General features: G+C 46.9%; 1 long non-coding RNA gene across 2 annotated transcripts; it reads left to right on the top strand.

Moving 5' to 3' along the window:
- Window positions 1-3,657: 3,657 nt before the first annotated feature.
- On the top strand, window positions 3,658-6,069 carry LOC116653408 (uncharacterized). 2 transcript variants are annotated; one of them, XR_004307173.2, is made up of 2 exons: window positions 3,658-4,824; window positions 5,910-6,069. It is a non-coding gene; the product is annotated as an uncharacterized LOC116653408 (long non-coding RNA). The 2 variants fall into 2 exon arrangements; XR_004307174.2 differs by having other exon boundaries at window positions 3,658-4,851.
- The last annotated feature ends 7,378 nt before the right edge of the window (window positions 6,070-13,447 follow it).

The following is a 13,447-nucleotide window of genomic DNA, read 5'->3' as shown; positions in this document are numbered from 1 at the left end:
CAGGTGGGGTTGCCAACCAGCAGCATCCACCATGCTGATACAGGAAGGGGATGGTGCCAAAGATGGTTTTGTTCTTGCCTGCTTGACTTCACAACCCAAATCCATTCCCTTTGCAAGTGAGAAGGTTAGATCTTCGTTAAAGCTTTGCTATTGGCCACCAACTCCAACCCTGTGCCCAAACACAGTGTGATAGCCACCCATCTCTGATCCTACCAGGACATCCACAACGGAGACAACTTTGTATATAGTCATGGAGTCACCGATGATGAAGGTTGGAAGAGACCTCCAAGACCACCAACCTCCACCTGTCCCCACCATGCCCACTGCCCATCGCCCACCACCACCATCGAGCACAGCAACGCAGAGGGGGGTGTTCTTGGCTTTCACTGTTTGTTTTTCTTCTTTTACATTAACAGCACTAAAAACAGGAGATAAAATATGCAGTTTGCTGGGTTGAAACTCCATTTCTATCCCTTTTTGTTGTTTTTTTTTTCTCACCTAGAGAATGCCTTACATGCACAGAGCGATGGTTGCTGTGGTTTTCACCTAAATACGTCACCCACCTCTTCAGCTCTTTGCTTCTCTGTCACTTTTGATATTCCTGCCTCCTCTGGAAGGGCTGGACCTCTCGGAATTCCTTCTTAGCCACCTGCCCATCTTCAGACCATCCCTCCTCCGGCCTCGTTTGGCACAATATGGTTGTGACGTCCGCACAGAGCCCTGTCCTTGGCTGAGACCTCCTGCTCCCAGCAGAGCAGCACAGTGAGGCTCCTCATGCCTGGAAAGCCATTGAGCAGCACCAATATGGAAAAGAGTTGAATTTTGGTTTGCATTGGCTGCAGTAATCCCAGTAAGTAGATTTGATGGGCAGATCTCAACCCAGCCATTGCTGGGCCATCGCAGAATCATAGAATCAATAAGTTTGGAGCACCCCTGAGGATGTGAGCTTTAGTTCTTCCTATCAAGTATGCCTCCAACATCCTCCTTTTCCCCTTCACCATCCTTTTTTCTTTACCCATCACTGCTTTCTCAGTTTCCCCTCTTTCCCATTCACAGCCACGCAAGATTGCATTTCTATCTTTTTCTTTCCCCCTTTGCATACCTTTACAATCAAGAAGAAGGAGGGTGTTTGTTGGGTTGATTAATTTCTCTAGACCTCTAAGATCCCCAAGCCCAACCCCACCCCCCCATGCCCACATCTCCATGGTTCTTAAACACCTCCAGGGATGGTGGCACAGTTTCCAAAGGATGAATATAAGAAACCCAATTTTCCATCCCCCTCCCCAGCCCATCATTATGTCTCTATTAGATGAAGCATCCCTCTTTGTTTCCAGCCCTAAATGACTGAGTAGTGCTCTGCACAGATACAGCCTGATGTGTAAATGGGATGCAGTCACTGGTGGGTTATGGGGTGGAGGGGGGTGCATGATTTCAGCATGAAATGATGCCACACTTCCAAATCACGTTGCTGCTCTGAATCAGAGAAAACATTGCAACCTTTCCTGGTGAACATCACTGAAAATCCCCCGAACCTTCTGGTCAGCCAAAATGTTCTGCTTCTATTTAGACTCTTCTTTTACATCCACAAGGCACTGACATAAAAAAAAATAAAGAAAGAAATGAGAAAAAGGAAAAGGCTTCACACTTGAATGTTAAAATGTTCTCTTTTGATACCTTGAAAACAATTGTGTGGGTTTTCTAGCTGTGAGTTAATTAAATCTTCAGTCGCTTACCTCTTTGATTTGCCTCTGCAAGTTCTTCAGCCTGCTCTGTTAACTACAAACTACAGCTGTAGGGTCTTCAAATAACACTACCACCCCATCCTTCCCAAAAAACCTATGGGGCTGAAGCAAGCTCTGCTACAAGGATGCTCCCAAATCCCAGCAGTTTCCAATCAGATCTCGCTGCCTTAAAATATAAGGGGTAAGCAGAGCTGTAGGTGCAAACCCAGCACGTGTTGGGTCATTGCAGACTGGCCATTTTGCCCTTCCAGAATGAGACATCGCCTGGCTGGTTTAAATGTAAGGTAAATAGTTCAGGGGCTCCGTGGAACAGCCTTTGGGGCAGGGGAGGAGGATTTGGTATCATGGTAACAGTTGCTAAAGGTCACTTTCTGATAATATTTACAGAGAACGAATGAAGCAATTAAAATAACAAATCTGCTGCCATTAGCACTCACCAGAGACTGTCCCAGCAGTGAGAATTACTTATTCAGGGGAAAAAACTCCTTGGAAGACGCTAATAATGGTGTCTAATTGGGCAGCCGAGGCACTGCCTAATTGGAATCCCAATTTGGTGACATTTTTGGTGTAGCAGGAAAAAACTTCTTCTGACCCCTGTCTCTCCAGCACTGATCATGAAAACTCAGAGGATGCGGGAATCCCCACTGCAGTATAGAATCATAGAGTGGTTGAAGTTGGAAGGGACCTCTGGGTCCATCTGGTCCAATAGCACTTCTGAAGCAGGGACACTCAAAGCGCGTTGCTCAGGACCACGTCCAGCCTTCATTTCTTGGCAGATGGAGAAGAGATGGAAAATTTCTCCTTGTTTTGGGTAATTCATTGAATCATAGAATCACTTGGGTCAGAAACTGCCTGTTGACCAACACCACGATAGCAGGCATTAGTTCTGAGGTTGAAAGGCTGAAAAGGGGAAAATGAGACTGCAGTCGTGCACCTAATGTGTTCACATGGGCACTGGTGATGCTCAGGTGGGTTGGATCCCAGTGGCTGCAAGGCGGTTTGATTTCACTTCTTGGAAGAGCTGAACAATAGCACGGAGCGCGTTCCATTTCACTGCATCAGAAATCTGCAAGAAGAAAACAGATGGGAAGTTGGCTGCCACAGTGAATTTGCCTTATGTTGCACTTATCATACAGCCGACATTATATAAATAATAACATGTAATGGTTTATTTATGAACAAGCCTGGAGGTGACCTCCAGCTGTAGAACTGTGCAGCTGTAACAATCAGACAACCATTTAGATATCCATCTCTTGGAGAAAAAGAAACCCACGGAGCTGGCATCAAAGGAAATTAAAAAGGCGGATGGTTTTCTTAGAGGTATTATTGCATGGGGAAGAAGGACAGGGATCTCTCATCATGACAGGCATGGGAAAGTCAGTTCTAGGAAGGCACTTAGAAATGTGACTGGGGAAGTGCCAGGGATTTCTGGTTGCTGTTGATGACCAGTGCTTGTTCTCTGTATGAACCACCAGCTGTCCTCGTGAGAAGCCCAGTAATTTACTCCTGATGGGGAAGAGGAGTCACAGGGCACCTCATTATTGATGTGCCATCATTATCAACGTGCTGCTTACCCTGCTGTTGTCATCACCCAGGCTGCCTTTCAACATCACGAGTTTATGGCGGTCGTTCTGTGACAGATCTTGGTTGGCGTGTTCTTAACCAAACAGCAGCTGTAAATCTAAAACAAAGCAAAAACAATCTGAAACCCAAACATACTTTCGTTTCATAGAATCATCGAATCACCATGGTTGGAAAAGACCTACAGGATCATCCAGTCCAACCATCCACCTAACAACACTAAAGTCTCACATTTCAGAGCTCCTTTGCTGTTTTCCTGTGTTTTCATAATCACAAACCAGAGCAGCCCTGGCAGGTCAGAAGGTGGGACTTATCCACCTCACTAATCTGTTCACAAGGAAATCTCAGTATACAGAACTCAAGCCAGGTTTCCTTCTGCCATCAGTCCCTCCATCCCCAGCAGGTCCTGGGGTTTTCCTTGATATTTTATGCCCTATTATTGATGGGAGAATAAAAACACACACTTCAGCTTTTGCAGAAGCCAGCTTGCGAAGAGGCATTTAAAAAAAAAAACAGAAAGCAAAAGATTAAGCATGTTTATTTATGTCGTATTATTTTGTGTCCGTGGGTTTATTTACCAAGATAATAACTCCTCAAAACGATCACCCTAAAAGATGCACAGAAGGTTATTTAATCACACAGCTAAACTTCCAGATGTTTTGCTGATGCGTGCTTGAAGTATCCACCAGTAAACCATGCTGTATTTTACTCCTAACCAAAGACGACAGGATTTCAAATCCTTCGTGGTATCAGCAGGGCTGTTATTTAGGGCAATTTATTATTTAATGCTGCTTTAAAATTGCTCTTGTTCCTGCAAAATACACAGAATGACACATTCCAAAATGCAACGTAAAAGGCCACAAATTACCCTGACTGGAGAGCGGATTTGTCTGCGCTTTGTAAGAGCGAGGAGAGTGATAAATGGTCAGACCTCCATAAATCTGCCCAGGAACCACACGCTCACTCATACTTCTTGGAAGGCAGTGAACAAGACGAACTAGAACTCTAGCAATCTCCAAGCTGGTGCCTGTATGTGCTGTAATACATGGGTGTGTGCTCATAGAATCACAGAATCATAGAATGGCTGGGGTTGGAAGGGACCTCAGGGATCATCAGGCTCCAGTCCCACCCCCACAGGCAGGGCCACCAACCTCCCCATTTAATACCAGACCAGGCTGCCCCATCCAACCTGATCCTGAACAGGGATGGGGCCTCCATCCCCCATTCTCTTAGACTGGACTCAGCTGTCCCCACAGGCAATGAGAGATGCAGACCATCACAATTTGCTCTCCCCGTCTGCTTAAAGAAGCAAGTGGCTGTGGGATGCCAAAACCTGCAACTGAGATCAGAGAGATCTGAAGGCATCTCATCACCCAGAACCTTGAGGGCTACTCATGTTCTATGGTTCTTCTGCTACAAACTCAACCTTGTGCCCCTAAAAACCCACATCCTGGGATTTATATCTACACCACAAGAATTGGAACAGGCTGCCAAGGAAGCGGTGAGCTCACCATAGATGTGGGACATGGTCAGTGGATACGATGGGGAAGGGTTGGGGTTGGGCTTGGAGATCTTAGAGCTCTTTTCCCACCTTAATGATTCTATGATTGTATGTCTGTAGTAGCTGAGCATCTCCAAGGGGTTGTGGATCACGTGCTGCCCTTTCTCTTTGGTGACACAGACAGGCCATGTAACCACACCTTCCCCAAAGTCTGGACCACTCTTTCTCCTTAGAACTGCTTGTTTCTGCTGTTTTATGTTCTTGCATGCAATCTTATCTTGTAAACTACTCATCCATTTGACTGTGCAGTCAACATTCACTGCACAGTGTTTGCTATGATGCATTGCCCTCCTAGGAGGGTGTTTCCACCACCACCGAACCATGGAATCTCAGAATGACTCAGGTTGAAGTGATCTTGAAGATCATCAAGCTCCAATCCTTACCATGGTCAGGATTACAAACCATTAGATCCTTCTTTCTCCTCTTTCCCCAATGGCACAGCTCCATAAGTAGCACTGTCCATGCTGGAATAACCTGAGTCAGGCTGAAGTGAGTGAGAATTATCAGATCTCAGCCAAGAAAACCATCAGGGTTCTATTTTGCTGACTTATGGTGCTAAATTTAGACTCCTGATACTGAAAACCTTTGATATAAATTTCATTTGTGGCTTCATTCAGACTTGGCAGCCTTCACTGTGCCCATGAATGACTGTGTGCCATTTTATATATATATTTATTTTTTGGCTGGTCATCAAATTCCACCTTTTCCTGGAAGAAGTTGCATTTTCATGATTTAAGGAGGTTGTTTTATAACATCAGTGATGATGCTGTCAATTGTACGGACTGACTTTGAGGTGACCCTGTGTGGAGGCAGGGGTTGGACTCAATGGTCCTTATGGGTCCCTCTTCCAACTGCAGCATTCCATGAGTCTGTGAGTCTATGTTTGAAGAGTTAAAATGGGTTTCCCCAACACACAGACTCAAGAGCTGTGCACCCTTAGCAATGGGACAGCCTCGATGGGGAAAGGACTTGGTGAGGGATGTGCTCATCTCCAGATAGAGCAGTCAGTTTTTCCTTCAATACAGGAACGGTGTCAGATAAAGGAAGAATCCTACACCAACACTGGAGGAGGTTCAGAGCTTCATTATATAGAGACCACACTATCTCCTGTCATCAAGAATTTGGCATGAGAGCTTGGCTGAGATCCCATTATCGAGCCATTTCTCAAATAAACCTTACAAACAATATGTGTTGATGGAGAGAGCTGCAGTTATGGGACTGCAATAGGAACATTAACTTTTTGCAACAGGTAGAGATGAGGTTGGCTTCATCTCACAACTCCCCCGTCTCCTTGGATTAGAACAAACCATGGAATCCCTACCTGACAGATGAGGGGGTCATACAGCTGTGATTTGCTGCTTGTCAAGCATGCTGAGATTCCTGGATGGCGGATACTAGCGTGAGAACTGTTCCAGTCTATGGCTCTGAGTAGTTACTGGAACTCAGAAATGTAGATAAACTACATCTCTTCTGCATGGCTGACCCCCTTCACCTGCAGTCCTGTCTCCACTGGGATTGCTCCTCATCTTGTAAACCTCTGAGCAGCTTCCAAGTCAAGCCACGATAAGATATTGAATCTGGCAATGCAACACTTTGTCTTCATCCTCCAGAAATAAACGTCCAGGTCAGGTAAGAGCAGAATCCTCAAAAGACCAGGATTTATTTTGTTCAGTTCTGGGCTCCAGGGAGACAAAGACTTTGCAGTTATTTGCAATTTGTTGTGGAGAGAAACACTGGCTTTCTTCCTATGGGACCAGCAATCCTAGCAGGACCTGGCACTGCTTTGCGTAGCACGTGCAGCCTCTGACCCTATTTAGGATCATGATTTATAGGATCATGAAAGTCTTGTGATTTACAGTGCAGCTGTCTGGGAGCTCCATGCAAACCCTGCAGTTCAGGGCTGGCTTTTTACTCCCATCACCTTTACACAGGATTTACTCATCACAGGGAAGATGTTTCAGCAGAGAGAGGGTCTTAAAATCACAGTGAAACATAATTTGTGGATGGATGGATGGATGGATGGATGGATGGATGGATGGATGGTGGGTGGATGGATGGATGGATGGATGGATGGATGGATGGATGGATGGATGGATGGATAGTGGGTGGATGGATGGATGGATGGATGAGTAAAGAGCATTAAGGCATGTGAAATGAAGGAGTGTAATTACATGCTGTTGGATGGATGTGAAATGTTTAATTTGCTCACTGCCTCCCTTGGTTTTTGTGGTTATCCCAAACTTCTGCCTTCAAGAGAACTGCTCGTAAAATGTCAAACAGTGTCTGCATGTGGATATAATTAAAATCCAAGCATGAACACACAATTATTTGAAACTTGTTTCTTCCAGCTTCCAAGGCCTCTGAGGCCAGGCTGCAGAGAGCATAGTGAGATCTGATTTAAAATTATTCACTGTATCATGAGTTCCTGACAGGTTATTATTAATTTTAATGACTTTTGTTTTTCCTAAAGGAAGGCTGCTTTGGTTTTGGCAGCTCTTAACATTACTTACGGCAGCCTGGGTGTATGAATCCTGGCACCAGTGGAGAAGGGAAATGCACAGACAGGTTACAAAGGTCAAGCAGAGAATCTGTCTAAGCCTGCAGGAGGAAAAGGTTATGCTGAATCCCTTCTGTCCAGCATAGACCAAATATTTCTTTGGGGTCCAGGGATCTGCAGCAGAAGATAGGGCTGATATTCCTGCACCAAAGTGCACACAGGGTTTGTCAGGCATGGATGGGGAGGGGGTGAGGGGGGTGAGATAGGAATCAGAATTGCCCAAGGAGCATGTGAAAGGCAATGAGGACAAGGTGTTGTTGTTAACCACCATGATGAGGCTAAAAAGACTCACAGGTTGGGACGTGGAGGTGCCTCGTGGCGGTGCAGGGTGGGATTGCTGGAGCTCATGCTGTGCTGGGGCTGTTTTAGGTTCTGCTTGTTGGTACCTGCTGGAACAGCAGCTCTCATGCTGCTGCTGGAGGCTTCATGGCATCAGGGTTCTGGTCCAGAGAGGTGCATGTCTCATACACATCTACACTTAGAAAGCAATTTTCTCCATTTTTCAAGGCTGTGCAATGCCTTTTCTCATCTCAGCATGAATGCAAGAACTCACTGTGGTCTGCTGGGTGCTGTGGGATGCTACAGAGCCAAGTTTACTGTGGTTCTTTCTGTTGGCTGGGTGGCTGGGGCATGGACAAGGTGCCTACTGCTGTTTTATTTAACAAGCAATCTTCAAACAGCATCAGAGAACCAAAGTGGAAAACAACTGAGTTCTGAGCTGGCCTTATTCACAAATGGAGGGATGCAGCCCAGCTCCTTCTGGTCTGGAGTCCCCTGGTCCATCCCATGGTGTATTAAGCACTGACTAATTGCCTTCCTGCATTGCTCCAGCAGCTGAGAATCCACCCCTCATACCTGAGGCTCAGACCAGGGTTAAAGCATGGGCCGTTCTGCCCCATTGCAAAATGGAGCCCTGTCTCTTCTGCATCCTACATGAGCTTGCGACTCAAGGATGGGGAAAAGCTTCTCTTATCCTGAAGGAATTAGAGGAGATCAATGCCAAAAGTGAGTTTCTGAGTCTTTTTGGCACACAGCTCTCTGTGTCCTGTCAGACAAGAACCTGATTGCATTACCTTGCTGGATTTGTTTATCCTGCCGTGCCAGCAGAGATGCTGATGGCATGTTGTTTTGGGTTTGTTTGCTTTTGTTGTTTGTTGTTGTGGTTTTTTCTTCTTTCTCTCATTTTATTTTAATTCTGTTTTCTTTTTAACTTGAATTTTGCAAGCATTAAAGGCTTTACAGTGCTTGAATAACTTGAAATTGGATTTTCAATCCCTGCAAAGCTCCTGCAGAGGTACAGCCCAGGCACAGGTGGTTTTAGCCTCCAATTAGTCTGGCAGTGAAAGCTCAGTTCCACCCAGCCACAGTGGGACACCATGGGAATCCATGGGTTGACTCTTCAATAAGGGTGGTATTTATTTCCAATGCCTCTGATCCAGCTCTGGAAGGTGGAGATTTGAATGTCTGTGCCACATCAGTGCTAAGTGAGAACAAACCCAGCACACTGCAAGGACTTCAGGGATATCAGGAATAGCCTCGAGTGAGAGCTGCGTTGCTTTGGGGATGCCACGATCCTATTACAACGAACCACATTAGTGATTTTTAAGGCATCAAATGGCACAACGGTCCATGAGCCCTCAAAGTGAGCATCACAGCTGTGCAGAAGTCAGGGGGGGTGATTACTTCCCTGCAGTTTCCAGCCCTGTATTCATGCCACAGTGCTCCTGTTGTGGTCATGGAAGCAATCCCACGTTCTACCCAGATCTGTGAGTCTGAAGGGAAGAAGCTGATGCAGTTAAACATAGGAACAGGATGTGTTTTTTGCTACTTCTTTAGCTATGCAACAGCAATGAGAGACAAAGCAGCAGCCGGGCTGTTTCACCGTTAGCTCTGCACCTTTACTGTGCATTTGCTGCCTCCTGGTGCCTGCAAAGTGAGGAACTGCTGTAGTTTTCCTCTGCACAGACAGCACAGGCGAAAGGCATTGAGACTCATGCATGCAATTTCCCACCTGCCACATAGGAAGATATTTGGAGTTATCTGGTAGCAAACTGGAGCCAACCACCTAGAGCATCCCTGGCTGTGAATGTTACAAAGGCTGTCATGTCATTCCATTGTAGGTAAGGGATTGAATGGCTTTTTGCCTTGAAATGAGAAGATCGAGTTGAAAACCAAACCTGTAGCCCCTCTCTGCTGCCTGAGCTCAGAACATCCCCTGTAGCCAAAAAGAAAGATGGAATTATTGGTCTTTGTGAGGTTTGCGTTGTTGGCCTTGGGAGCAGCCTGGGGATGTGCCCGTGCTGCTGGAAGCAGTGATGTTTCATGGGCTGCCCAGGAAGCAGTTTGCTTGCATTAAATGTTACCAGGAGGCCATGGAAAACCCCATCTGTTTTGTTTTGGAGGTGGGTAACAGCTATAAATTGAGTTTAACTGGCCAGCCTGCTTCCTATTGTTCCCATTCAAGGACAAAGAGAGGGGAAGCCTGGATGCAAAGCTCTGGGTACAATAAGGCAGAAGGCAGACGAGGTGAACGTCAAGGTCAAATACAGAGATTCCTCACCCCTGCCAATGGGACAGCTTCATTCCTGTGCTCTCAGCGCAGGACATTGCTTTAAATCTGCATTTTAGCCTCTTTCAGCCAGAATATCGCGAGTCTCATTGCGCTGGCTAAATAGGATCTGCATTCCCATTAAATCCACACGTAAGAATTCATAGATTCACAGAACCACAGAAGCATTAAGGTGGGTCCTTTTCATCTCTTTTCTTGCCTTATGCAGCCCCTCCTTTGCACAGAGCTCTCCCAGCTGGCCAAAGGGACATTTTCCAATGGCTGTCATGCAGAATCCCGGTATCCTCGCCACTCCTCCTCCTCCTCCTTCCCCAGAAAACAGAGGATATTTTGAATGTATTTTGAAGATCCATCCAAATCGCTGTCTCTGGGGCAGGAATAGCTCATTTCTCATTGTCTCTGATTGCATCTCAAGTGTCTCGTTTTGTGCTGGAAGACAACAGGTTTCCTTAATGTTTTTTACATAGGAAAAAAAAGCTCTTCCTTTGTCTCCGGGAGAACAAAGAAACGTGAACGCGCTGTTTGAACAGGGAGGGCTGAGCCATCCCCAGGGTAAAGGCGCTGCCTTAATGGGGTTACATGCAGAAGAAATTTGGCTGGGAGTGTGTAATCACCGCCTGAATTAATGAAAAAAGGCTTTCTTTGGATGGGGCTGAATAGCGCAGCTGCGGCAATTATCTCGTCACTCACCAGAATGATGACAAAATTAGTTCCAGATATAAAACCAGACAATAGAGGCGAGACACCTATGGTTTATTTATTTTCCCAGCTAATGACACTGGAGGTTGCCTTTCTGTCCCCATATGTTTCTTGCAGTACACGCTTGCAGCTCGCAGCAAAGCCCTTGGGTTCATGCCTGGATGCTGTTTTGTGCCTGTTTGCTTCTTCTTGGGAAGGCTGTTGCAGTTCTACCCAAGCTCTAGCCCTTAATGCAGAGTCTGGCCTCACTGTTGTCTTCCTTGCTTGGGACAGGGAGAGAAGCATCGTCACCTGGATCACAGTGCACACAGATACTGATCCCTCTTTGGGGACCCACAGCAATATCATGGCACAGGTTGTCCTAAGAAGTTGGAGTTTTCCATCCCTGGAGGCGTCCAAGGCCATGGATGGGGCCCTGGGCAGTGTGAGATGGTGAGGAGCAGCCAGCCCATGGGAGGAGGTGAGGATGGGGGAGTTTTAAGGCCCCTTCCAACACAACCATGCTGTAATTCAATGGTTCTGGGGTAATTGCCAGCTTGGCAGTGCTGGTGATAACCAAGATGAGCAATATTATTATGGGGGAAAGATGATCACAAAGGGCTCTTTTGAGTGAAGAAGGAGGAAGAAGGCCATGAAAAAGCACTGTTCAATAAGATCAAGACATTATTTTTTGCCTGTTTAGCAGGCTTAGAAACAAAATTCCCCTCCCGTGCTGCCTGCCGAGGGCTATTGGCAAGAAGCTTTATTGCCAGGCAAATTGGCAGCAAAACTGCCCCAGAAGCTGGAAAAATGATTTTGATTCAGGGGAGGGATCCGCAGGGGGCCAACAAATGCAGCACACTGGGCTCTCTTCCACCTAAAAGCCATTACCAACCAGCCCCTGTGATGGAGCATCCAGAGCTTTTTGCACAAGGAGCACTGAGACTCTCAGATCCTGCTGTGCTCTCATTACACGGAGGTGATGGATTTTGCTTCCTGATGCATCTGACAGTGTATCAGTGATGCTTTGAGCTGGCATCCTCCTCCTTCCCATCCTCCCAGCTCCACTTTGACAAATCCATGTCATCTTGGCCAGGTTTTGTCCCAAGACTGGTGCAGAGTGAACTCAGCCTTCATAGAATCATACAACAGCTTGAGCTGGAAGAGACCCCTAAATGCCATCTGGTCCCACTCCCTGCAGTGAACAGGAGCACCCACAGCTCCATCAGCTGCTCAGAGCCCCCCATCCAGCCTGACCTGATGTTTCCTTATACCCAGTCTAAATCTCCCCTCTTTTAGTTTGAAACCATTTCCCCTTGTCCCAAGTGTCCCCTGTGTGTTCAGCACCGCACCTCAAATACATAGTAAAGTCTTTAGGCTGAGTTTTGGGGTGTTCACACGCATCAGCTCAGACACAGCTGCATTAGATGCTGGGGAAAAGAGCTGATAGACATGTTTTCTGTCTTCATTTAAAATATCTGTGGGAAAACAAGCTTTTACACGAGGAAAGATTGCAATAGCTGCTGTTCATTCACCACACTCTCCTTTTGAAGGAGAAGCCGAGTAGAAAAGGCTGCGAGTTTTCTGAAGATTTATTATTATGACTATTATTCAGAGGCACGCAGAGCTGCTGCTCAGATGGCATTTAAATTCCTGCTTTGCCTGCGTGCTCTGCTTCCCTGCACGAGCAGCTCCCAGGGACCATTTTGTGCATTGTGCTGCCAGCTGACAGGCAGAGCCGCATAAATAACCCAGCTGCTGCTACGCATGACTGCCAGGAAAGGGCTGACAAAGCCCCTTCCTCACAGAAAGCTGGAGAGGGCAAAGCAGAGCGCTGGGAAAACCCTTGGGAAGAGGCTGCTTGCTTTGCTCCATGCCGCGTTTCTGGGGGAACGGGCAAAGCAGCCGCCAGTCAAACACCGCTGACCTTGGGTGACAGCGCAAAGCGCATTTACTCCGTGGGATTTAACTCGGCTCGGATCGTTTGTGGGCGATGAGACGACTGTTGTGTTTGGGGTGAAATAGGAAAAAGACATCATTCAGTGTGAAAGAACCAGCAGCAGCACAGCCTGCAGGGTTTGCCAGCTGAGCGAGCTCTGGGTCAGCTCTCTGCCTGTGCGCTGGGTGTTTTAATCTCTCTGCTGGTGCATGATTGCTATTAATGATAATAAATCAGTGCCTATGGGATCCCCACTAAGGTATTGCACCGTCGCATTTAGCTCTGAGATACCCACTGAGAAATTCTGTTCCTGCTCCCACCGCTGTCACGACAGTGGGCAGTAAATCACGGTCCTTTAGAGGAGGCCGGTGCTGGTTTATTGCAGTGTATTTACACTACACAATTCCTTGGGTTGATGTAAGTGAGGTTTGAGACAAAGCAGAGTTGAAACCCAGTCCTGCACACCAAACCCCAGTGCTCTTTTCCCCACTTCTCATTCCTCCCCCCCTACCCTCCTCCTGACCCATTGCTTCAAAGAAGCTGTAGGTGCCCCACTCCCTGAGCCCCAGCTGCCCCCCAGGCCATGCAAACCCCAAGGGCAGCACGGAGCAGCTGCCCTCCCTTGGGTGATTTTGAAAGGGAACTCAATGCTGGAAGAGGCTGGGGATGATGCAAGACCTGGAGGTGTTTGACTCATGGAGAAGTCGGCTCCAGCCAAACCCTTCCAATGCTCAGCATTCAGCACATACAGTCCTGCAGCAGACATCAGCCAAAAAGCAGATTTGGGGCCAAAAGGCAGATGTCAAGCCATTGTTGTGTA

The sequence above is a fragment of the Coturnix japonica genome, chromosome 4 (assembly GCF_054131305.1).
Source record: "Coturnix japonica strain WE chromosome 4, WE-NBRP24, whole genome shotgun sequence".
NCBI lineage: Eukaryota > Metazoa > Chordata > Aves > Galliformes > Phasianidae > Coturnix > Coturnix japonica.
This window is presented reverse-complemented; position numbering and strand designations above follow the sequence as displayed.